Source organism: Budorcas taxicolor, chromosome 2 (assembly GCF_023091745.1).
Source record: "Budorcas taxicolor isolate Tak-1 chromosome 2, Takin1.1, whole genome shotgun sequence".
NCBI lineage: Eukaryota > Metazoa > Chordata > Mammalia > Artiodactyla > Bovidae > Budorcas > Budorcas taxicolor.
In genome coordinates, this window is record NC_068911.1 from 110,664,393 (window position 1) to 110,691,510 (window position 27,118).

Consider the following 27,118-nt stretch of genomic DNA (forward strand, 5'->3'; position numbering starts at 1 on the left):
TCACACTATTCCATCAAGTGGATGGACCTTAATTTAATTAGCTGCTGCACCATTGTAGAACACTTAGGCAGGCTCCAATAGTTTTGCTGTTCTAATAATCTTGCAGTGAACATCTGATGCTTTGGAAAAATAACCTAAGCATTGTCTTCAGCTTTCAGCAACAAGTAATATTTTTGATCATCTGGGTGCTTAATATTTTAGCAGGTCTTGTTCACCAATTAGATGAAATATTCACCAATTAGAATGTAAAGGAGAACAACAACCATTAACTACTTATTTTTAACTAGCTGCCAAGACAGCAGATAGAATTCAGTAGTATCTGAAACACTGACCTGAAGTTGCCCTCTGTGACCATGTCAGTCTGTACTCAAGATAGCTTTTCTGTGTGTTTCCCTGCTCTGTAAAAAATGTGATTCTGTAACTCTATCCTTTGGCAGATCATATTTTGTGCTACTTCTCATGCCAGAGAAGTACAATTTAACTAATATTGCTGAATATCTAGACTTCCATTATAGTCAGTATAACCTGCCACACATGCTTCTATAATATCAGCTACAGCACTGAACCCCAAGGGACCTCTGTGGTCTTATGTAATAACTTTATAACGAACAAGAAAGTGAATAAAGGAGAGTAAGCTAGGGGTGTTTGGGAGATGGAAGTAAGGGTACAGGCAGAAGAAAGCATGGGATAATATGGCTGATTGGGTAGAAGCCAGATACCCTCAAAGAACACTGGGTAGAAGGTTTACAGTGTTGTAGGACCCTTGAGTGATCAAGCCCTTGGATCCCCCTAAGTGGTATCCAGTATGTGATTTAAGTCAGATTCCAGCATTTGTGTAAACTTAGGACTGCTGGGGATCAGAACTAAGAATATCTTGGAAATGACATTGGTGAAACACACACAGAGCTGTGATGATGAATGCCTGTCAGAAGACAGGGCACGATGGGTTCAGAGAGTTAGTTCTGGGTAGTTTGAAGGTTATCTGGAATTTGATGCTTTTCACACCCCTGGAAATGTTGCCATGGTGGATTGGAGCTTGGATTTTGCTCGTCACTAGTGAAAGGAATTTTGAAGACATGTATAATAAAGTATATGAAACAAACTGCCAAAATCCAGAATCGATGCACGATACTGGATGCTTGGGGCTGGTGCACTGAGACCACCCAGAGGGATGGTACAGGGAGGGAGGAGGGAGGGGGGTTCAGAATGGGGAACACGTGTATACCTGTAGTGGATTCATGTTGATGTATGGCAAAACCAATACAATATTGTAAAGTAATTAACCTCCAATTAAAATAAATAAATTTATATTTAAAAAAATGAGTTAAGGCAGAATATAGAGGACTTCCTTAGTGGCTCAGATGGTAAAGCGTCTGCCTACAATGTGGGAGACCTGGGTTCGATCTCTGGGTCAGGAAGATCTCCTGGAGAAGGAAATGGCAACCCACTCCAGTACCCTTGCCTGGAAAATCCCATGAACAGAGGAGTCTGGTAGGCTACAGTCCACAGGGTTGCAAAGAGTTGGACATGACTGAGCAACTTCACTCACTCAAGGCAGAGTATAAAGCTTGTTGGTTATATCTATCATTTAAAGTCAGAGAGGCACTTTTGAAGTTCTAGGGAGTTATAATGCAAGTCTGTGACAGGTCACATCAGTTTTTTTACATTGGGCCTTTAACTATCATAGATTAAATAAACAACTATGATTTCAGATATGCAAAAGCTGATTTTTTTTCTAAAATCCAAGACTGTGGATTTTAGATATTTTATGCTTCTCAGGCTTAATTCCTGTAAGATTAATTTCTTTATAAATTGGAAAAAGGTCTATATTTTGAACTAGATATTCATATGATACAGGAGTCAGTTTTTCCCCAAAGAGAGTTCCTACTGAGATTTAAGTGGGTAGGATCCTAGTCACACGAAGCATGAAACATCTAATTGTGCCATCATTTGATCAGAATATGATTTCATTTAAAATTTTACTAATTTCATTAAGACACAGAGAAAGAAAGGGCAATTCAACTAAAATAATTAACTAGAAATTCTCATGTGAGGTCTTTTGACAGCCTTACTCATTGACCTGGCCTTTAACAATGTGTGTCTTCTTACTGACAGCCCAACTCTTCAACTAAAATTCTCCTTCCTTGAGATCATCTGTGCACCTCCTCTTAAACCATCTGAGCTTCAGGCAAAATCTTAGACACAAAGCGTAGCAATGACGTTATAATATGTTGAAAGACGAATAATGGAGTGTCCTTCACTAACTCTGGAAGCTCAGGTAACCATCTAATCTTTCTGTGGAGCCATCTCTTAACTCCATGTTTTGGAATCCATGGGAAAGTTGGTGAAATGAAGAGTGGAGACTTCTGGTCTTCTTTTTAATTTTTTTTTAATTTTAACTTTTTATTTTGTATTTCAGTATAGCTAATTAAACAATGTTGCAATGATTTCAGGTGCACAGCAGAGTGACTCAGCCATACATATACAAGTATCCATTCTCCCCCAAACTCCCATTCCATCCAAGTTGCTACATAACATTGAGCAGAGTTCTTTGAGCAATACAGTAGGTGCTTCTTGGTTATCCATTTTAAATATAGCAGTGTGTCCATGTCAATCTCCAAATCCCTAACTATCCCTTCCCTTGGATCTTCTTATTTCCTTCTGTTTGTGGCAAATATCACTTTTCACTTTTTCCAAAACCCCTAAGAAGGAAAGCTAATTTAAAAAAAAATAAGTTTATTTAGGATAGTGAATTACAATTCTTTGATAATGGCATACAAATGTATGGTAGGTCATGTGCTATCTCCTCCCATGAATTATTTTAAATAATTCCTCAGGTGTTTTGGATTTGCAGCCAAATTTGAGAACAACTGGCTGGTGGGAAGAGAGGACACAGAGTCATAAGCTCTGGCACTGGCAACAAAAACTATGCCATCTGAGACCATAAAACCTCACTTCTCTGAATTCACATATCCTCATTTATAAGATAAAACTTTATAGTAAAAGGTTACTTAATGTTTATGTTTTTTCCCTAACAAGTTCTGTTTCTCTTTCCTATAAAATCAATCATCAGTCTGCCTCTGTGCTGTTGCTGAATTATGTAATACCCTGTCAATGGTTAACTGGGCCTGATGGATTATAGAAAAATGTTTAGATCATTCAAAATCCAAGTGATAACATATTTGAAATCATGCCTATTATATACTCTTAACAAAGGGTCTAATGAAAGGTTGGTTAAAGTTTTCAAGATAGAAAGGACTCTTATAAACCAGACACAAAATGGGCTTGAGTCATGAATGGAAAATTTATAAAGAAATGATAATGGATAATAACATTTGAAAAGAAGTTCAATCCTGTTAATAATAAAATAAATATAATTTATTTGGAAATAATAACAGCATACCATTGTGTGCTGGATCTGATTATATTGGCTAAAGTAAAAGAATGAAGATACTCAGTGGTAGTGAGACTGTGAGGCTTTTGTAGGAACGGCAATTATTACAGCCACCATGATGGAAAATTCAAGGACATGACATGAACTTAAATTCTTAAAAGTGTGCAAACCCACTGAGCCTACGTTTCTAAGAACTCAGTTCAGTTCAGTCGCTTAGTCATGTCTGACTCTTTGCAACCCCGTGGACAGCAGCACGTCAGGCTTCCCTGTCCATCACCAACTCCCAGAGCTTGTTCAAGCTCATGTCCATTGAGTGGTGCCATCCAACCATCTCATCTCATCAGTGATGGCATCCAACCATCTCATCCTCTGTTGTTCCCTTCACCTCCTGCCTTCAACCCTTCCCAGCATCAGGGTCTTTTCTAGTGAGTCAGTTCTTTGCATGAGGTGGCCAACATAATGGAGCTTCAGCTTTAGCATCAGTCCTCTCAATGAGTATTCAGGACTGATTTCCTTTAGGATGGACTGGTTTGATCTCCTTGCAGTCCAAGGGACTCTCAAGGTCTTTTCTAATACCACAGTCCAAAAGCATCAGTTCTTCAGTGCTCAATTTCCTTTATAAGAGTCCAACTCTCACTAATTTCTAAGAATTAGAGTGAGAAAATAATCAGTCAATATTCAAAAATGTTTATACAAGGACATTCATAGTAATACTGTTTTTAATATTCAGAATCTAAAAATAACACCAGTGGTCATCAGTGAATAAGTTTTAAAATATCTTTTCAAAAGACTTTGACCTTGAAAAATAATGGTGTAGGTATATATTTATCTATAAAAATAAATGTTTGATATACAGCATTGTTAAAATGCTATAAATGATTACATGTGCATATATATGTTACATACATAGGTACATACATAAATAACTTATGAAAGTTGGAAGATTATAAATGAACACTTTGGGGATAATTCTTTCCAGGTTGATGCTATATTTCTTCTTTGATTCTCTGTATTTTATAATTGGGTTCTCAAATTTTAAAGTGTGTTGGAAATTAAATTTTTATTAATTCAAAGTTGCTCTAATTTAGGCAAACATGCTAGGAAAGTAGGGGGCTTCCCTGGTAGCTTACCTGGTAAAGAATCTGCCTGCAATGCAGGAGACCCCAGTTCAATCTCTGGGCTGGGAAGATCCCCTGGAGGCGGGCATGGCAACCCCCTCCAGCATCCTTGCCTTGAGAATCCCTCTGGACAGAGGAGCCTAGCAGACTGTAGTCCATGGGTCACAAAGAGTTAGACTTGACTAAGCACAGCACTCCACCAGGACTTCCCTGGTGGCTCAGACGGTAAAGCGCCGGTCTACGAGGGAGACCCGGGTTCGATCCCTGGGTCGGGAAGATCCCCTGGAGAAGGAAATGGCAATCCACTCCCATACTATTACCTGGAAAATCCATTGGACATAGGAGCCTGGTAGGCTACAGTCCATGGGGTCGCAAAGAGTCGGAAACGACTGAGCGACTTCACTTTCAAGCACAGCATAGCCCTAGGAAAGTATACTGTTTCAAAATGTCCTGATGACTTCTTAAAGGTTTATCTCAAGCTCTTTGAAAGTCTCAGAAAGACCACTGGAACTACTGACTGAGGCAGGAGTTTTTCATTTTGTCCAGTTCAGGCCAATATTAACAACACTAAAATAATCCCAGAATTGCATGGCATGCCGCGTCTCAGTTGGAAAGTTCAGCTTATTAAATGAAAACATGATGTCCATTTTCCTGTCTCCTCTTCTCATTCCATTTTCATTTGGTCATTGACAATTGAGTGAGAGGAAAATATATTATTATGACAAAGAGATTATTAAGAATCTTCCTGTCTCAGCCTTGCTTTAAGCCAAAGAGAGACATGTGAGGCCAGGTCACCAAAACAGGAATCCCAAAAAGGTGAACCAGGGGGACTTCCCTGGTGGTCCAGGGGCCAAGACTCCGTGCTCCCAGGGCAGGGTGCCCAGGCTCAACCCCTGATCAGGAGACTAAACCCCACATGCCACAATTAAGAACAGGAGCACCCAGATAGATAAGATGACCGAGAGCCACCTCTGATCTATTAAAGAGATTTGAGAGGTTACGAGAATTTACTGTAGATTGAAACAGGGTTTTTATTTATTTTTGAAAAATTTTTAAAATAAATGAAGCCCATTTTGTTCAAGTACTAATTGTTCAAAAAAGTTAAAGTATAACTGTTACATTTAAAAAAGTGAAACTACATGCTATATTTCTTTTTTAATATAAATTTATTTATTTTAATTGGAGGTTAATTACTTTACAATACTGTATTGGTTCTGCCATACATCAACATGAATCTGCCACAGGTATACACGTGTTCCCCATCCTGAACCCCCCTCCCACCTCCCTCCCCATAACACCCCTCCAGGTCGTCCCAGTGCACCAGCCCCAAGCATCCAGTATCATGCATTGAACCTGGACTGGTGATTCATTTCATATATGATATTATACATGTTTCAATGCCATTCTCCCAAATCATCCCATCTTCTCCCTTTCCCACAGAGTCCAAAAGACTGTTCTATATATTTCTAGCTTGGTAAATAAACAAGTCTGATATAACAGTTGAGCACTGTACAGTGCAAGACTGGTAAAGTAAAGAACAATGGTTTTAAAATGAGTGATTAGAAACAAATATGGATTCATCATTTTAGCTTCTTTTTTTCCTTCATCATCAGTTGTTCCATCCATTTTATGTTTCTGTGTTTAAAGTTTCAGTGTTTAAATCTCTTTCTTTGCCTCCTTCTTTTCTTCAAGTGCTGTTTTCACTTTTGATCAAAGTAATTAAAGTGTCACGCCTCTTATGGAGCTCCAACTGAAGATGTTGTGAATACACTGGCACAATTCATCATTAACACTTTCTTTGTCAAATCCAAGTTTGTGAAGCATACAGATCAGAAAACAATCCTTAAAAACAGGGGTTTTAGAGAAGGTTTGTCAGCCTACTGTGTGCTTCCTCTACCAAATCCTTCCCTACCATGGAGGAGAGATGGGGGAGCTTTCCCTTAATTTCAAATCTTAAGAGAAAAGTTTCCATGAGTTTATTTTGAAAGCTTCACTCGTGTTCTCTAGGGCTGAGACACTGGTGCACTGGTATCAAGTTGATGCCTGAAAGAGATTAATAGAAAAGCCAGAGATAGTGGTTGGCTAGTTGCTTTCATGCAGAATACAGATTTGCTGCAACTAAAACTGCTTGAATATCCAGAGTGTATCAGGACATTGTTTATGTCTTCCAGAGACTAAATGTGGGCAGGTTAAGGGAAATAAACAAAGAAAATGGGGTAGGGGCAGGGAGAGAGAGAGGGATCCAGGAATTAGCTTATAGAAGGCACAAGAAAATCTTAATATAAAGAGGGAGATGTGCTGAATGACAAGGACTGAGGGATGGGTGAGAATCCAGATGTGTTTTCCAGGACAAAATTGCAAATAAGATGTAGGATTTTTGACAAACCCACATGTGTGCTCACTGAGTTAACTTTAAAAACTTGACATGTTCAAAGATGTTACCACTCATTGAAAGGCAATCTTTTCTCCACTGCTTCATCCTTATCTCCTGTCTGCTCCCAACCTCTCTCCTAGATAAACTGTGAATGAGGGAGGAGTTGAATGGGAAAATGAGAAATAACTATTTCCTTACACTCTCCTTTTTCATGTCTGAGGCTAGTCTGAGCAAGAGGAGGGGGGATGTTTTCGCCTTAACATATTAATGCATAGAAAGTTTTGACTACTCCAGCTGTTAATTGAATTAAGTGTATCTTTGAGACTAAAGTAACTGAAAGACTTTTTATTATTGGATATTTACCAAAAACTCACAGGGCCAGCCTGAGTGTTCATACAGTGTCAGAAAGAAGACTAACACTGACCCCTCAATGCTACTCCTGGGTATATCTGAAAAAAACAAAAACATAATTTGAAAAAAAAATGCATTTTTCCTAATGTTGATAGTAGTATTATTTATGATTGCCAAGTAATGCAAGCAAGTGTTCCATGACAGAATCTAAGTGTGATACATATATATGAATGGATATATATGTTAAAAAAGAAGTTATATGATATTTATGTATTTGTGTGTGTGTATGCGAAATGGAAAACTACCCAGCCATGAAAAGAACAAAAATTTGTCATTAGCAACATCATGGACAGACTTGGAGGACATTATGCTAAGAGAAATAAGGTGAACCAAAATGACAGATACTGTATGGTATCACTTATATGTGGAATATAAAAAAAAAAATAGAACAAACTAGTGGGCATAGCAAAGATGAAACAGACTCAAAGAGAATAAATTAATGGTTAACAGAGGGGAGAGGGAAGTTGGGAAGGAAAAAATAGGGGTAGAGTATTGAGACATACAAAGAACTGTGTATAAAATAAATAAGCCACAAGAACATGTTGCATAATGCAAGAAATATAGCCAATGCTTTATAATAACTATAAATGCAGTACATCCTTTAAGAAATGTGACTCACTATGCTGTACACTTGAAACTTACATAATATTGTTGATAAACTATACCTCAACAAAAATTTACAATGAATTTTAAAAAGACTAGCAACATTTGCCATATTTTTTCTCTATGTGTTTCCTCTATTTCACTTTTTAATTTAAATAAACTGAAGACATCATGACACTTCCTTTCCAAAAACATATTATGCTCATTTCCTAAGATTAAAAACAACTGCTTCTAGGACCATATTACTACTATCAGGATTAAGAAATTAATTATAAATAATTCCATACCATCTAATATCTACTTTGGTGCAGAAAGAGTTTCCCAAATGTTGCAAGAATGTTTTGCAGCAGTTATGTCTTTTTAAAACTGTATGCAGTCTGGCTTTATACATTGGTGATTATATCTCTTTAGTTTCTTTTAGTAAAATATTTCTTTCATTACTTTTTATCACTGCATTTTTTAAGAATCTAGGATATTATTTCATAGATTGTCTTCCAATCTAGATGTGGCTGATTGTTTCATCTTCCTGCATTTCAATGTTTTCCTCTGTTCTCTTTATTTTCTATGAAGTTGGAAGATTAGCTTCAGGTTAAGCATTTCTTCTTTCTCTCTCTTTCTTTCCTTCTCCCTCTGTCTTTCTATAAGATAAAAGTATAATACACACACACACACACACACACACACAGTTTCTGGCACAGAGCTCCTAGAACCCTTTAATTTTCTGAATAATAAGATCACTAGGAATATCTCTTGTTCTAATGAGATGACTCCGGGTGGGCTCCAGGATGGGGACTGGTCATCAGAAACATCAAGCCATGATGAGAAGCTTGACATGGAGAAGCCCCTCTCTGCATTTTTCACAGAGGGGAGAGGGGCTGAAAATGGAATTAATAATTGATTGTGCCTATGTGAGGGAGCCCTATACAATCCCAGTAGTAGGGTTTCCTAGAGCTTCCAGGTGGGTAAACACATCTGTATGGAGGGTGACACGGCCCAGCTCCATGGAAACAGGTTTCTTCACTCAGGATCCTCCTGGACCAAGCCTTATGTATCTCTTCAACTGATTATTTGTATTTGTGTAGTTGCTCTGTCACTCAGTCATATCTGACTCTTTGTGACCCCATGGACTGTGGCCGGCCAGGCTCCTCTGTCCATGAGATTTCCTAGGCAAGAACACTGGAGTGGATTGCCATTTCTTTCCCCAGGGGATTTTTCATCTAATTATTTGTATTCTTTATGTACCCTTTAACAAACTTTAATAAGTTGGTAAATATAAGTTCAGTGTTTCCCTGAGTTCTGTGAGCTGCTCTAAAAAATTAATCAGACCTGAGGAGGAGGCCATGGGAAACTTTTTGCGACCCCATGGAAAATACAGAATCCTCCATGGAATTCTCCAAGCCAGAATACTGGAGTGGGTAGCCTTTCCCTTCTCCAGGGGATCTTTCCAACCCAGAGATGGAACCCAGGTCTCCCACATTGCAGGTGGATTCTTTACCAGCTGAGCTACAAGGGAAGCTCATGGGAAACTTTGATTGTAGCCAAATAGGATTGAAGTTCATAGACCTACTGCTTATAATTGGCATCTGAAGGAGGGTGGGAGCAGTCTGGTGGGACTGAGACTTTAACCTGTGGTACCTCCAGGTAGACAGTGTTCAGTTTAGTTCAATCGCTCAGTCATGTCCGACTCTTGGCGACTCCATGGACTGCAGCACTCCAGGCCTCCCTGTCCATCGCCAACCCCCGGTGGTTACTCCAACTCAATGTCCATTGAGTTGGACTGTTAGAACTGAGTTAGCTTGTAGGACATCCATCTAGCATCAGTTAATTTCTTGCTGGTGTGTGGGAAACGCTTCAGTATTTTATCAGAAGTATTGAAAGTGAAGTATGTGTGATTAGTGGAGGAGGCACTCAAAAAGGAAAAAGGAGGAAAATGTTGTTTTTTTTCTCTGCACAGGAGGTAAACTGAACTGAGTTTTCCATTTCTCTCTCTCAGAATAGTTCATGCTGGCACTGAGTATTTCTTATTATGCCATGAAAGATCGGCCTACTGTTAACAGATTCTGAATTTAATCACTTGGCTAATATAGTGACTGTTCCACTGTGATGTTCCACTTTCCTTTTGTAATTAGTAAGAAATCCATGAATCCCCTATGCCCTAACCACTTTTCAGTTTATGGTTTTAACATTCATGAGTGATATATTTTGTAATCAATGAGAATGTTATGATTTACAAAATTATAATTTTACAAAAACATTTTTCCCTGTAGGCTTAATAGCTAGGTTTTTTTTTTTCTGTTAAAAAAGATATTTAAAATGTTCTCTCTTTTTCTTTTGTTTAAGCATCACTAGACTTAGCAATTTAGGAGCCTGGTAGGCTACAATCCATGGGGTCTGACACGACTGAGAGACTTCACTTTCACTTTTCACTTTCATGCACTGGAGAAAGAAATGGCAACCCACTCCAGTGTTCTTGCCTGGAGAATCTAGGGACGGGGGAGTCTGGTGGGCTGCCGTTTATGGGGTCGCACAGAGTCGGACACGACTGAAGCGACTTAGAGGCAGCAGCCGCAGACTTGGCGATTTTAATTTATATTAATCAGTTCCAATTTATTACTGTAGTGTTCTTTTTTTTTTCTTCTTCTTTTTTTTGCTGTTACATTTATTGCAAACTTGACAGGGGATGCTCTTTGAAGCTGCAATGACTCATCTGTCCATTTCTGACATAATTCTTGTTGATACTTGATCACCTACCTCCCTGTGCCAGGGTGCCTTGTGTTGTGCTGTGTGCTGCGCTCAGTCGTGTCTGACACTTTGTGACCCCGTGGTCTATAGTCCACCAGGCCCCTCTGTTCATGGAATTTCCCAGGCGAGAATACTAGGGTGGCTTCCATTTCCTTCTCCAGACCATCTTCCCGATCCAGGGATTGAACTTGTGTCTTGGCAGATTCTTTACCACTGAGCCATCCTGGAAATCCACCAGGGTATCTTAATATTTCCCAAGCTTCAGACCTGAATCAGTCATTTCTCTGGCTAGCTCTGGTTCTTTTCTGTGGGAGATGGTCATTAGAAAGCAAAATATAAGTGCTGTGTGTGCTTGTTGCCATTCAGATATCATTGCTTCTGGCTCCTTTCAGAGACAGAGACAAAAGTTATACTGAAAAGGAAGCTAAATATTTTTATTTCCACTACAAATTCAACTGTATAAATTTTATTTTTTAACTTTATATTTCATTTCTTTTTTTACACTGAAAATATTAACTCATTTTTTGTGGGTTTTTATTTTATATTAGTGGGTTATAATTTACTTTATCCTAATTGTGTATGTGTGTGTGTGTTGAGGTGGGGGCGGGGGGCGGGGGGGAGGGTGCTTCCCTGGTGGTTCAGTGGTAAAGAATCTACCTGACAATGCCAGAGACGCAGGTTTGATCCCTGGGTCAGGAATATCTCCTGGAGAAAAGAATGGCTACCCACTCCAGTATTCTTGCCTGGGAAATCCTATGGACAGGAGAGCCTTGTGAGCTTCATCCCAGGGGGTTGCAAAAGAGTTGGACACTACTTAGCAACTAAGCAGCAACAACAAATTGTGTGTATGTGTGCATATTATTATTAAATTTATTGAATGAAATTTAAATACAACTTCTGCTTGTTACATGTGCTTTGCAAATAAACTTAAAAAAATACCCCACTAAGAAAATACAGAAGTAATACTGTGTTCAACAGCTACTTGAAGCAATTCTTCAATCTACGTGGCTTCATTATCAACTAAATTCTTTTTTATTAATACTTGTGTTGAATTTTAGCATCTGCTACTTTTTATATGATTTTTCAAATATCCTAAACCTTTATATGATTCAATGTTAAAGCAATAAAAACTATGTTCTGAAAAAGCACACCCTAATCTGTCCTTCTCACTCCATTGCCTTTACCCATTTTCTTTACTTTCTTATTTGTTCATCCCTATTAACCCACCATGGATTGGTTACTGTGGCAGATGATTTATTTGTCTAAATACATTAGGCATAGAGTCATGGAGCCATGAATCAAACTGAGGTATTCTGCCCACAGAGATAGAGCACTCAGCTAGTTAGCAGAGGCCCTAGTGAGGTAACGTTCTGGAAAAAGCATTTGAAACCTTCAGGTTCTATTACTATCTATGTGACTTAAAGCAAGTTCCTTAATGTCTCTGAGCTTCATTTTTCCCAGTTATGAATCAGGAACAATAATGCCTACTTTTCAGAAATGTAACAAAGTTTAGAGATAATTTATACAAAATAATTAGCAAATTGCCAGACAGGTAGTATTCACTGAATGTTGTAAATAGTGAAACCACAGTAAGCCATACAGAAGAACACTGGACAATTTTGCTGTAGAGTTCATGAAGTATATTATACTCTGATTACATATCAATTCTATTTAATAAAATTAAAATTTCCTAATGATTAGTGCAGTTGGATTATTTGGCTCAAAAAAAAAAGTAAACAAGCCTCAAAAATTGGTAGTTAAAAGAATCTCAGAGGATTGTACTGACATTACTCCCGTTTACAATATAAAGATTTTAAAATTTTAGTGGAAAAGAAAGTTCTACTATCACTATAAGATACATAGAAACAGTAAGTAATTTCTGGCTGAAGTAAGTCTTATTTACATTTTTTAAAATTTCCTCTTTGTTTTCCTTCTCTGCTTGCAATATGAAATATTTTTATACTGCTTATGTTTTAAAGAATTTTCATCCTGTGTTTAACACAAAGAAGTTTGAACCATGCAGAGGTGGAATTTAATTTGTATAAAATCCTCTTACTGGCATGGTCTAATTAAGATACCCATTAAATTCATGTAATGCTAATTTAATTTGGAAGCAAATGTAATTGAGCACTATTGGATTTCTTTTAACATAAAATTAATGCAGTGGACATAAAATGAATGTGCTAATTGGATATTGTTATCAGAAATATTACAAGAATAAAAATCATGACTGCTTTATCTTGATGGAAATCATTGTTTTACTGAATGAGACATACTCAGCTTACTAGGTTTACTAACATAATTAATATGAAGCTATGTGCAGAAAACTGTTACTGACTGCTTTTCTAAAGACAAATGTCATTCAATATTTTTTTTTTTCCTGACATTAGTAAATGCCTTGTTCCCTGCCTTAGAGAATTTGTTGTATTGTTGAACTTTATAATGGTAGATGAGCACACTGACTTATGTTAAAGCAGCAAATTTCAAGCTTTTTGATTTAAAGACCCTTTGCACTCTTAAAACATATCCAGGACTTCAAATGGCTTTCACTGATGTAGGTTTATGCCTGTTACATTTATCATTGGAAATGAAGAATTGAAATTGGAAAACAAAAAACCATTCATTAATTCATTTACAATAACAGTAAGACTATAAAACATAAAGTCTATAAAACATATTTCTCAAAAAATTCTTAAAAAGGGGGGCATTAGTTTACTTTTTCCAAACCTCTCTAAAGTCTAGCTTCATAGAAGAGATTCAGTTTCTACATTCTTTCTCTGCATTAAACATGATGTGATTGTTTGTCTTGGTTGAAATATATGAAGAACATACAGCATTACTTAGATATGTAGTTGGAAAGTGAGGGGTATTTTAGTAACCTTTACTGATAATTTGTGGATATTTTTCTTTGATGCAATATCCCAACTCTACAAGTGATGTTTTATTTATTTTTTAATGTCATAAGCAATTTTATTTTATTTTTTTATTTAAATTTATTTATTTTAACTGAAGGCTAATTACTTTACAATATTGTATTGGTTTTGCCATACATCAACATGAATCCACCACGGGTGTACACATGTTCCCCATCCTGAACCCCCCTCCCACCTCCCTCCCCGTACCATCCCTCTGGGTCATCCCAGTGCACCAGCCCCAAGCATCCTGTATCCTGCATCGAACCTGGACTGGCGATTCGTTTCTTATATGATATTATACATATTTCAATGCCATTCTCCCAAATCATCCCACCCTCTCCCTCTCCCACAGAGTCCAAAAGACTGTTCTGTATATCTGTGTCTCTTTTGCTGTCTCGCATACAGGGTTATCGTTACCATCTTTCTAGATTCCATATATATGCGTTCATATACTGTATCGGTGTTTTTCTTTCTGGCTTACTTCACTCTGTATAATAGGCTCCAGTTTCATCCACCTCATTAGAACTGATTCAAATGTATTCTTTTTAATGGCTGAGTAATACTCCATTGTTGGAGAAGGCAATGGCACCCCACTCCAGTACTCTTGCCTGGAAAATCCCATGGACGGAGGAGCCTGGTAGGCTGCAGTGCATGGGGTCGCTAAGAGTCGGACACGACTGAGTGACTTCACTTTCGCTTTTCACTTTCATGCATTGGAGAAGGAAATGGCAACCCACTCCAGTGTTCTTGCCTGGAGAATCCCAGGGACGGGGGAGCCTGGTGGGCTGCCGTCTATGGGGTCGCACAGAGTCGGACACGACTGAAGCGACTTAGCAGCAGCAATACTCCGTTGTGTATATGTACCACAGCTTTCTTATCCATTCATCCGCTGATGGACATCTAGGTTGCTTCCATGTCTGGCTATTATAAACAGTGCTGTGATGAACAATGGGGTACACGTGTCTCTTTCAATTCTGGTTTCCTCAGTGTGTATGCCCAGCAGTGGGAAAACAAACAAATAACAACAACAAAAAACAACAGTTGGATGGTGGTAGCTGAAATCATTTCAAGGAACTTCTCACACTCAGTTACATTCTAAACATAGTCTTTATTCATGCATGATCTTGTAAATGATCACACATTTGTTCATTTAAAAAATACTGATTTACTGAGCTATGCGGATCTTCCAGAGGCTGACAGATCTTAATTATAAAATGGAAGAAAATTGCATTTGTTAAATATCACACTGTTCTCATCAGGAAAGTCTTTAAGTACTGGGATGCTGTCAGTGTCTGGGTGGCAGATACATTTTTTCCAGAATTTGAGTGTTTACTTAAAAGCTGTCAGTTGTTTTCTTTGAAGTAACAGATTCACTAGCTCTACTAAGTATCCTAGTCTAACAATTATGTTTTCGATAATTCTTTCAAGTAAGAATCATGTTAAATGGGTTAAAAGAAGCCAGTTGGTCTTGCAACTCAAAAAATTGCACAACTTCTTTTCTTTGAAATAACCACGTATGCTTCAGTATGTAGTAGACTTGTTTTCTATAAACTTCACAGAAGACAATAAACAGATGTGTAATCAAAGGTTGTCAATAAAATTAACAATTATTACAGTTTCAAAAAAACAGTTATTCTTAAATACAACGAGAAAATTTTCCCTGTAAATGAGTGGCTTTGAAAAACACAATTACCAGTACAGTCTGGTGCCATATCTTGACTCAAACTAAGACACCAGTAGTTTTTTTCTTTACCCAGAATTTCTTTTACATCATTAATAGAAATTTCAACAAAATAAAAAGCTAAATAATGTCTTAGAATTACTATGGAACCAGTTTTGAGCTTGAGAACCATCAGAAAGGATATCAGACATCCCAGGGATCTGTGGACAGTGCTTTAAGAACACTTTAGTATGTCTGGATCCCCTTAGAATCAGGGTAGAGATAACATTTACAATGAAAGTTGACCACAGATGTGATGACATCACCACCATGAGTTTTCTGGACATCTAGGAACATCAGTCCTTTCTTGTTTCAGGACCTTTTCCTCCTCTCCACTCAAACCTCCACACTTCAACTGCCACCAAATGAATAAATACAACAGAGAACGTCTAAATAAAATACTTTTCCAGATTATCGGAGTGGGTGGGTAAACCGCAATAGATGACAATCTTTTTTGTTTTGTTTTGTTTTTTAATTTAGAACAAGTGAATGCTCTTATGAGTAGATATTCAGATGAAGCTGAATTGAGTGATTGAGTGTACTAGTCTCAGCTCTCTGGAAGTGGTGGACCCCAGGCTATATTCTTTAAAACTTAACACAGGTGTCATCAACTCTGTTTCAAAGAGCTATCTTTAAAAGGACATTGGTATTGACAATTATTTCCAGTTCCAGTATCCCAGATACCCAGGCCAGAACAGTACAGTTGGGGGTTGTAATGAAAACAAATCGAGTAATCCTACTGTCTTGTTAAGGACTGACTCATTCAATTAAGGTAGAAACAAAGTGTTCTGCAGCCATTAAAACCTGAATCTGTCTTCCATTCTCATTTTCAAAAGACTATTAAAACTACATATTTGCGCTTCTGCTTAATCCTGTCTGACTCTTTGAGACCTATGGATTGTATCCTCCCAGGCTTCTTTGCCAACGGAATTTTCCAGGCAAGAATACTGGAGTGGCTTGCTGGTTCCTCCTCTAGGCGATCTTCCCAACCCAGGTATTGAACCCACATCTCCTGCATCTCCTGAAATGGCAGACAGAGTCTTTACCACTGAGGCACTTGGGAAGCCCAGAACTATATATTTCCTAGACAGAAATTAGAAATACAAATTACTTTCCATGTTCCTTGAGAACTGTGGGATTAATGTGAGCTTCAGAGGAAGACCAAAAAAATTTTTTATTCATAGCTCCAAATATATACAATATACTGCCTCTGTTGACTTTTGATATAAGATTTGGGTCAACAACCATCCAAAAAGATGACCTCACTTCAAAAATTTGGAACATGAGGAAGGGCAGGTGAATAAAAGAATTTGAGAAGTTCAGATCATCAGTGGTAAAACTTTTGCTTTTGCCTCATACTTGGAAATAATGACAGGAGATGAATATGGGTAAAGAACCATTAGCAAATTAATATATATATTCTACTTTGCTTACGTCCTTGGTTTTTATTATTCATTGTTTAAAGAATGTTGTTTTTGTTTGACTAGTTTATAAAAGGTGTTTCCCCAGGAGTGAAATTTAATATTTTTTGTAGGTCAAGATCCTTAAACTAGCAAGAAGCTTTTATTTAAAATATTTAGCCTTGAAATAAAAAGCAATCAAACACGCAATATTGATAATCATGACTTTCATAGGTTTTGTCACATAGGCGACGATTACTGGGTGAAAGGAAATTTTTACTTAGGCAAACTTCTTATAACATTAAAGTCATTGAGAAGACCATCTGATCTATTATCTCATTACTGTCCTCCAATCAGTACAGGAGTTGGTTAAGCATCAGAGCAGGTTGTCAAGAGAAAGATCAGTGCTTAACAGTCCATGGAAACCGCATTTCAGATTTATTTCATAAAACACCTAAGTAATTGGTTAACTAGCAAAGAATCTTTGAGGTCTAAGGCCTTTGTTCTGTTTGGGGATTTTCTAAAGATACTAGATTTTTTTTTTCCTGTTTTCAATTTATTGCTGTATCCTTATTTTTTCTCCTTGCAAAATAATTATAAATGCAAAATATTTCTCCTTGAGGAAAAATGAGATTCTAAATGGATTTGTACTGAAATCAGTTAACATTGATATAAAAACATTGCTGAGGGTATTATGATTCAGTCCTCCAAAGATTTTGGACAATCTTGTTCTCCACTGTTTCTAAAGGAATTATGGAAAGAATGAGAAAAAATGGCAGAAAGAAGGGGAAACCCCATGTAGTACTGGATTGTATAGCATAGGACATGGACTCTGCTGTCATTTCTGTCAGAAGAACATAGTGACCATATGTGGATTTTAGAAAAATAACAGGCAAATGATTTCCGATTGATCTGATTTTTTAACCTCTAGTTAACTACTTCCTATGATTCAGAAATAACCAGCATCAGCTCCAGTGTATGGCTATCGTGCATTTGAAGAGAACTAAAGAGGACATGTTCCCCCATGTCCTAATTCAGCAACCTAGCTTCATCTAAACCCCTAATGACCATTCATTTGTGATTGCCATTCTCTGGTACCTTTTATCTCTGTCCCCGCTCTCCCTTCACCTTCAGTGTGACCTCTTTCTCCACTGCATCACAGACATATATGGTAACTGCAACCTTGAAGGTGTTTCCACCAGTCAGCCACACAGAGAATAAGAAAAAGAGCTTATCTTTGCGAATCCCTTGGCTCCCTAGCTCTTTTCATCACTTTAATCTTCCTTCTTGGTGTGTCACAGAAGAGGGGAAGGTGGAAGACAAAGTATCAATTCAACTTGATCTAAGAATGATGGAGAAGGAGGTAGTCCTCTGTTTTAATATTATAATACCCCAGAAGAGCCAAGCTTTGCAAAATCCTCAACTGGCAGGATCTGTGTGGCACTTTCCATACCTCTACCCAGGTTTCTTTCATTCTCTGACTTTAATTGTCTGTCTGTCTTGAAGAAGCAAAAGCCAGAAGAGATTAAACAGGTCATAAACACCCATTATGTTTCACATAAGTCAGCTTATTTAATTCTCACAACAATCTTAGAAGATAATTGCTATTATTCTATTTAATAACAAAATGGTGGCTCAGAGAAGGTAGGTCATTTTCCAAGATTTAATTCCTAGTAATTCTGTCTGAATCCAAATTTTATTTTCATTCTTATTTATATATCATGCTATTTTTCAACTACTATATTTCCTCATTTCTCAATTGCTTTTCAATGTAGAACTTTCTTTTATTCCCTGATAAGTGACATTGTTCTTGGCCCTGTTTTCCATATTCATGACCAATAGTGACCTTCCCAGCCGTGTGAGACAATGAAAAGCTTTCTCTTATGGGATTTCCCAGGAGAAAAATCACGAATGGTCCTCTGCACAGAGGTCACCTCCAAAGGATCCACAGTTAGCTTAATAGCAGATGAAATGATCTGGTAGAGGCTTCCAAAGTGGGCGCCACTTAAAGTTATTTAAAAAATATTATCCTAAATTTTTAAATGGTCTCAAGGTCTTGCTTTTTAACATGAAGTCAATGACATTTAACTGTTTGATAAGGATTTCTGGCCACAGCTAAAATCTATTTTAAACCGACTAGTATTTGCCAATAAGGAAATTTATAAAGTCCCAATAAAAGCTAACAATTTAAAACTTAGAGTAATTCAGTGAAATTAACTATGTAAATGCTCAATGAAGCAAATGATTAAAAAAGGAATGGATAAAAAATAAATATTAAAATGTATAAAATTACATTTTGTCTTTTTTGGTACCACTTCTAGGTCATCGTTAATTTGTAGTGGCTCCAAAGTATAAAACCGACCTTATCAATCACCAGGTGGGGAAATAAAGTAGATATCATTTTTTAGTTTAAGAATAACTAAACAGATCCTTTTTTCACTTAAAAAAACCTTAATACATTTTTAAAAAAGTGTTTTTATCTTAATTATCACTAAATGTAGTTACTCTTTTGGTTCAGGCTAATATTAAGCCTTTGCTTGCTGTGACATCAGACATGGCACTGCAGCCGGAACCAAAACATTTCCGTAGTTGAGAGACTAACTATCTCATTGAATGAAGGCAATACTTGGATGTCTATCAGATAATTATATCTGTAAATGGAAATTATAAAAATGCTCTCAGAGATTTCTTAGTTTATTGAACTACTTAACCTTCCAGACCACTTTTGTCATGAAGCAGTTGTGATAGGAAGCCAATTTAGGTAGTATCATCCCCATCTTATAAGAAAAGAAACTCAGGATTAAAAAAGTTGAGTGATTTTCCTAATTCCTTGACTAAAGATTTTGAAGGAACTGAAATTGAGATCCAGATGAATTGACTTCAAAGCCCAAATGCTTTTATTGAGACTGCAACACTTTCCATGAGTTGAATTAAACAAAACCAAATTAAGCCAATAGCTAAGTAGGATTATATTTGCAAGCATGTCTTTTTTACATCATTAAGCACTACCAGGTACCAACACCACTCCCAGCATGCACTGTGCAGGCAGGTGAGTAAGATACTGCATGCGCTCTTTGGCTGTAGGCATGTCAGACACTATGGAAACCAGAGTCAAATAAATGGTTGTCATGAGAGCAGCAGGAACACACTGGGGCCACACAGTAAGGAAGTAAAAAGCCTTACCTTCAGAAATCCACCTAGCCTAGGAAAAAGGCACTTCCTCTCTTCCAGTGTGTTTCCCAATCAATCAACTATTAATACTTAACACAGATTGAAACCATCACTGCTTTGTTGTAAATACCAACATTTGTGAGCGTGAAGCTGGAAACAGACCCCAAATCTCTGGAGTCCAAGTAAGTATTTTGCTTGGATCACCTGTGGATATAATCACAATGAGTTAATCATGTTTTCATATCCCTCTTGATTTATCTTGCTTTCAGTGCAGTCAGGAGGCCCATTGGTCACTGGGGGCCTTACAAGGGATTTTATACTTCTTCCTGCAAAAGCAATGAGTCTGTGAAGACAAGCTAGAGTAGGAACCACAAGACTTCTAGTCTAAAGTGTTAGTCACTCATCGTGTCCAACTCTTTATGACCCTAAGGACTATATAGCCTGCCTCTGTCCATGGAATTCTCCAGGCAAGAATACTGTAGTGGGTAGCCATTCCCTGCTCCAGGGTATCTTCCTGACCCAGGAATAGAACCTGGGTCTCCTGCATTGCAGAAGGATTCTTTACCATCTGAGTCACCAGTACTTCTTCCTGCAAAAGCAATGAGGAGTCTGTGAAGACATGATATAATAGGAAACCCAAAACTTCATCTAATTCCATTCTTATTTCAAAACATTGAGTTGGTTCTAGAACACATGAAACTCATGGAGTGAGAGATTCATTCTTTCTCCTTTTGTAATGTTTTTGTGTGTGGTAAAAAGTAGAAAACCATACTATTTTAACCATATTTAACTGTACCTTTGAGTGGTGTTAAGTACTTTCACATGGTGTGAAAACTATCAGTCATCTCCTAAATTTTTCACCTTCCTAAATTGAAACTCTGTCCACTAAACACGAAGTCCCCGTTCCCTGTTCCCACCCAACCCTGGCCCCTGATATCTACCAGGGTACTTTCTGACTCTATAAATTTGACTAATCTAAGTACAACATATAAGTGGAATCAAACAGTATTTCTCTGCAGCTGCTATATTAAGATTAACTTAATATATGTCCTACAAATAGATTGCACTTTCTTCCCCCCACCCCCTACAACTCCCCATGCTATACAGTAGGCTCTCATTAGTTATCTATTGTATATATAGTAGTGTAAGTAAGAAAGAGAAAGACCCACTCTTTCTTCACGGTGCTACCATAAGGTACCAATCTTGTTGCTATTCTAAGAGTCCTTACTTCCTAGTTACCATCCTGGAGGGGCCTTTGACCTCCTTGATGATAGACAGGAGCAAGAATGTACTCCATGATGCCAGCTGACACAGTCCTCAGTCATAAAAATCTGTTATCCGCTCTCCTATAAAGCAATGTCATCTGATAGAACAAATGGGGTGATGTAGACGCACACTTAGTTTATTCACCCTAGTAATATCTCTGACAGTGTAAGATAGGGCAGGCTGCTACTGTTCCTAAGGCTCTCTCAAACATGTAGGATGCTGATAAGCTTTTTAATTTATGACCCAAGGTGTAGCCTACGTGCACTTACAGTTTATCTTCTGCTTAAGTCTCCTAAAGCTCCATCATAAGCCTTCCTCCAGGTGAAGTTCACCAAACAATGCATCGTTCCTTCTCTGACAACTATTTCTTTCATTTGCTGAGTAGTAAGCAGATCCTCTGTTCTTGGTTGAATTGCCTCTGGATTCTGGCTTTTATTTTCTCCTTTTTGACAGAGCCATATGCTTTACTCTTCTTTTTAGCATCTTGCTTGTATCTTACTAACCAAAGCCACTTCTTCTAAACTCATTTGGTATATTCTTTTCTTTTTCTTCTTAAATTGGAGTATAATTGCTTTACAATACTGTATTAATTTCTGTTGTACAACAGTGTGAATCAGCTATAAGTATATATGTATTCATTTAGTATATTCTATATCAACTTACATTTATACAGAATTTTTCCTAGCATACATATGTATGTATATAGCTGTCAATTTGCCAACAGTTGTATCCTCCAAATATTCTATTTCACTATAAACAGCACCTCTTTTCCTAATTGTTACACATCATAACTTCGAATCTCAAGTGCCTTGAAGTACAACCAGTGATTAATTTTTTGCCAATTGATCTAGGTCAGCAAATCAGTGTTTCTTTGATCATATCAAAGTCTCTCAGTACAGGGCTCTGAAATCAGTAGCTCCTAACATCTGTGAAGCAGGAACAATAACTGTAATCTTGGTTAAAAACCAAGGCTTTGAATTTTTAAGAAGGTTTTTTAACTCAGATTACACTGGAATAATTCACTTAGATGGAAAGAAGAAGGTACTCTGGCATATGCAAAACCAGTTTAGTCCACCAATGAGATGGGTGGAGTATCCTAAACTCCTTCGCATCATTTATTACACTTAATGATATTTTTTAATCTCACAGTTTGGTAAGATAGGGTCTGTCTCTTATTTTTACTACTTTACCAAATACTTTTTTTTGCCCAGCATATGTTAGGGCCTTAATTTGCATTGGTAATGACTGGATTTCACTAACAGAAAATAATAGGCTGAAAGGGAGCTTTGTATGTTCACAATGTGGCACAGTGGTAAAGAATGTGCCTGCCAGTGGGGGAGATAAAGGAGACACAGGTTGAATCCCTGGGTTAGGAAGATACTCTGGAATAGGAAATGGCAAGCCACTCCAGTATTCTTGCCTGGAAAATACCATGGACAGAGGAACCTGCTGAGCTATAGTCCATAGCGTTGCGAAGAGTTGGACATGATAAAGCAGCTGAGCTCAAGCACGCATGCCGATAGTTGCAGGATCAGAAAAAGAGCAAATAAAATGACGGCCCTGTTTTCTATCTACTCAGCCAGGAAGATCTGAAATGATAAAATGAGTAGCATGCCCATGACCTTCAGAGCTACCACTGTGACTGCACATGAGCAGGACATCTAATTGAAGTTACTTGTCAAATAATTGTTGCTGATAAATATTGACTGAATAAATGAAGAAGGCAGGCAATTTTTTGAGCCAAGTGTTCTCTCAGTCACATCTACATGTCTTTTCAGAGGCTGAAAGCATAAACCTGGCTTCACATTAAAGTAACACAGTTTTTAGGGGCTATTGATTTCAGTGCCCTGTACCCAGACATTTTGATAAGATCGAGGAACTGATTCACTGGCTTAGATTTGATTGACAACAAATTAATCACTGGTTCTACTCCAAGGGACTTGAGTTTCCAAGTTATGAGTTATAACAATTAGGAGAAAAGGAGCTCATTTTTTAGGAAAATAAGTATCTGGAAAGACGCATATAACACTTCGTAAATCACCAGTTATATACATACATATATATGCTAGGAAAAATTCTGCATAAATGTAAGTCGATATAGAATATACTAAATGAATACATATATACTTATAGCTGATTCACACTGTTGTACAACAGAAATTAATACAGTATTGTAAAGCAATTATACTCCAATTTAAGAAGAAAAAGAAAAGAATATACCAAATGAGTTTAGAAGAAGTGGCTTTGGTTAGTAAGATACAAGCAAGATGCTAAAAAGAAGAGTAAAGCATATGGCTCTGTCAAAAAGGAGAAAATAAAAGCCAGAATCCAGAGGCAATTCAACCAAGAACAGAGGATCTGCTTACTACTCAGCAAATGAAAGAAATAGTTGTCAGAGAAGGAACGATGCATTGTTTGGTGAACTTCACCTGGAGGAAGGCTTATGATGGAGCTTTAGGAGACTTAAGCAGAAGATAAACTGTAAGTGCACGTAGGCTACACCTTGGGTCATAAATTAAAAAGCTTATCAGCATCCTACATGTTTGAGAGAGCCTTAGGAACAGTAGCAGCCTGCCCTATCTCACACTGTCAGAGATATTACTAGGGTGAATAAACTAAGTGTGCGTCTACATCACCCCATTTGTTCAGGTGACACTGCTTTATGGGAGAGTGGATGACAAATTTTGGCAATCGAGGACTGTGTCAGCAGGCATCGTGGAGTACATTCTTGCTCTGACTATCATCAAGGAGGTCAAAGGCCCCTCCAAGATGGTAACTAGAAAGTAAGGACTCTTAGAATAGCAACAAGATTGGTACCCTATGGTAGCACAGAAGAGCCAGTCTTTCTCTTTCTGACTCACTCACACTACTATGTATAAAACAGATAGTTCATGAGAACCTACTGAATGGCACAGCCTTCTTTCTTGAACCTTTCCTCCATCAGTGGTTGTTACACTGATTATAGCATGAGAACTGAAAGCACATCACAACTCACTGATTGGGTGAGCAGCATAATTCTGACTGCAACTTTTCTCTAGAAACCCCTTAGGAGGTTTTCAGTTTTATTTTCAGGTTGTCTTCTACATTTGGCGTTTATTATTACCAGTTACTGTGTCTGAGTTTGATGTCCTCACCAGTCCATGGCCTGAGGAGCAGTAGACTCTGCTCTGTAGGTGCTCCCAGAAGATCCTGGGTGGAAGACTTAGAACTGATCTTTACACTAATGTTCACCAGCAGAGCTCCTAACACAGAAATTCTTCCTTTTCCAAAACCGTATCCCCAGCTGTTAAGGCATCTGTGGAACAAATCAAAGTATCTTCTATTTTTAATATTAATTTATTTATTTGGCTATGCTTAACAGTACTCTTGCCTAGAAAATTCCATGGATGGAGGAGCCTGGTGGGCTATAGTGCCTGGGGTCATGAAAAGTCAGACACAACTGAGTGACTTCATGATGACAAATAGCTGTGAAAAGAAGAGAAGTGAAAAGCAAAGGAGAAAAGGAAAGATATAAGCATCTGAATGCAGAGTTCCAAAGAATAGCAAAAAGAGATAAGAAAGCCTTCCTCAGCCATCACTGCAAAGAAATAGAGGCAAACAACAGAATGGGAAAGACTAGAGATCTCTTCAAGAAAATTAGAGACACCAAGGGAACATTTCATACAAAGATGGGCTCGATAAAGGACAGAAATGGTATGGACCTAACAGAAGCAGAAGATATTAAGAAGAGGTGGCTAGAATACCCAGAAGAACTGTACAAAAAAGATATTCACTACCAAGATAATCATGATGGTGTGATCACTCACCTAGAGCCAGACATCTTGGAATGTGAAGTCAAGTGGGCCTTAGAAAGCATCACTATGAACAAAGCTAGTGGAGGTGATGGAATTCCAGTGGAGCTGTTTCAAATCCTGAAAGATGATGCTGTGAAAGTGCTGCACTCAATATGCCAGCAAATTTAGAAAACTCAGCAGTGGCCACAGGACTGGAAAAGGTCAGTTTTCATTCCAATCCCAAAGAAAGGCAATGCCAAAGAATGCCCCAACTACTGCACAATTGCACTCATCTCACACGCTAGTAAAGTAATCTCAAAATTCTCCAAACCAAGCTTCAGCAATGAGTGATCCGTGAACTCCCTGATGTACAAGCTGGTTTTAGAAAAGGCAGAGGAACCAGAGATCAAATTGCCAATATCCACTGGATCATTAAAACGGCAAGAGAGTTCCAGAAAAACATCCACTTCTGCTTTATTGACTATGTCAAAGCCTTTGACTGTGTGGATCATAATAAACTGTGGAAAATTCTGAAAGAGATGGGAATACCAGACCACCTGACCTGCCTCTTGAGAAATCTGTATGCAGGTCAGGAAGCAACAGTTAGAACTGGACATGGAACAACAGACTGGTTCCAAATAGGAAAAGGAGTACATCAAGGCTGTATATTGTCACCCTGCTTATTTAACTTATATGCAGAATACATCATGAGAAATGCTGGGCTGGAAGAAGCACAAGCTGGAATCAAGATTGCTGGGAGAAATATCAATAATCTCAGATATGCAGATGACACCACCCTTATGGCAGAAAGTGAAGAGGAACTAAAAAGCCTCTTGATGAAAGTGAAAGAGGAGAGTGAATAAGTTGGCTTTAAGCTCAACATTCAGAAAACAAGATCATGGCATCTGGTCCCATCACTTCATGGGAAATAGATGGGGAAACAGGGGGAAACAGTGGAAACAGAGTCAGACTTTATTTTTTGGGCTCCAAAATCACTGCAGATGGTGATTGCAGCCATGAAATTAAAAGATGCTTACTCCTTGGAAGGAAAGTTATGACCAACCTAGACAGCATATTGAAAAGCGGAGACATTACTTTCCCAACAAAGGTCTGTCTAGTCAAGGCTATGGTTTTTCCTGTGGTCATGTATGGATGTGAGAGTTGGACGGTGAAGAAGGCTGAGTGCCGAAGACTTGATGCTTTTGAACTGCGGTGTTGGAGAAGACTCTTGAGAGTCCCTTGGACTGCAAGGAGATCCAACCATTCCATTCTAAAGGAGATCAGTCCTGGGTGTTCTTTGGAAGGACTGATGCTAAAGCTGAAACTCCAGTACTTTGGCCACCTCATGTGAAGGGTTGACTCATTGGAAAAGACTCTGATGCTGGGAGGGATTGGGGGCAGGAGGAGAAGGGGATGACAGAGGATGAGATGGCTGGATGGTATCACCAACTCGGTGGACGTGAGTTTAAGTGAACTCCGGGAGTTGGTGATGGACAGGGAGGCCTGGCGTGCTGTGACTCAGGGGGTCACAAAGAGTCAGGACCACTCAGTGACTGAACTGAACTGAATCTTAGTTGCGTCACACAGTATCTTCGATCCTCATTGTGGCACATGGGATCTTTGGTTGTGGCGTGTGAATCCTTAGTTGTAACATGTGGGATCTACTTTCCTGGCCAGGGGTGGAACCCAGATCCCTGCATTAGCAGCATGGGGCTTAGCCACTGGATCACCAGAGAAGTCCCACAAAGCATCTTCTTAATTCAAAAGCCCGGCCTTCTCAGAAAAAGCTGAAGAAGGAATTAAAGGAAGGTGAACAACTCTGGTTCTCCATCCCCTCAGAGCCGTGCGTGGGCAGTGGAGTGCCCAGGTGGCCTTTCGTGGCTCAGGACCCTCCAGTCAAGCCAGGTGTGTTTCCCATCCTCCCATCCTTTTTCATATGGACAAGATTAATTAAATGAAAGGATGAGATTAATTGATAGAGGAAACATACTCAAAATGAGGATCTAGAACAGAAAAACAGGTCAACATGGCAGGAGTATATGAATGAGGAAAAAACATTTCATCTGTTTACCTTAGTAGTGAAGTGACTGAAGGCAGACAGTACAGGATTGAGTCTTGGGGCATTTTTGTAGCTGCTTTCTCTTCTCTGTCTTGGTTAACCATCTCCCTACATTTGTAATTCAGAAGAGCTCCCCCAAAACAACTCAATCTGAAGGATTCTTCCCTAGACA